This window comes from Sinocyclocheilus grahami, unplaced genomic scaffold, assembly GCF_001515645.1.
Source record: "Sinocyclocheilus grahami isolate Dianchi unplaced genomic scaffold, SAMN03320097.WGS_v1.1 scaffold11247.1, whole genome shotgun sequence".
Lineage (NCBI taxonomy): Eukaryota > Metazoa > Chordata > Actinopteri > Cypriniformes > Cyprinidae > Sinocyclocheilus > Sinocyclocheilus grahami.
In genome coordinates, this window is record NW_015513714.1 from 6,464 (window position 1) to 6,883 (window position 420).

Here is a 420-nt window from a genome sequence, read left to right on the forward strand (position 1 = left end):
GGAATATTACAATGCATTACTTTTAAAAGCTTTCCACAACACTGCTAATGAATGAAACTGTTTAACATCCAGAGGCTCTCGACTCATCCGCATGCTTACTTGCAGTGACAAACGCATCTTCTTTTCTTCATCCAGTTCGTTCATGAGCAGTTTGATCTCTTTTCTGAAACACAACGCTGTTACATTTACAGAAATACAAGGGTAAGAATCCCAAAACAGCATGCATTCATATTACACGAACTTATGCTGAGTCTTCAGCGTGTCCAGTTCATCTCGTAGTTCTCGGAGCTCCGCTCTCATCTGCTCTATGGTGGCGGGGCCCTGCGGGGCCCCTCGGGGTTTAGTGGCTAATGACACCGGGAGCAGAGTCGTGCCAGAAGAAGAAGAGCTGCTGACAGGCTCCTGAAAAACAAAATCAAA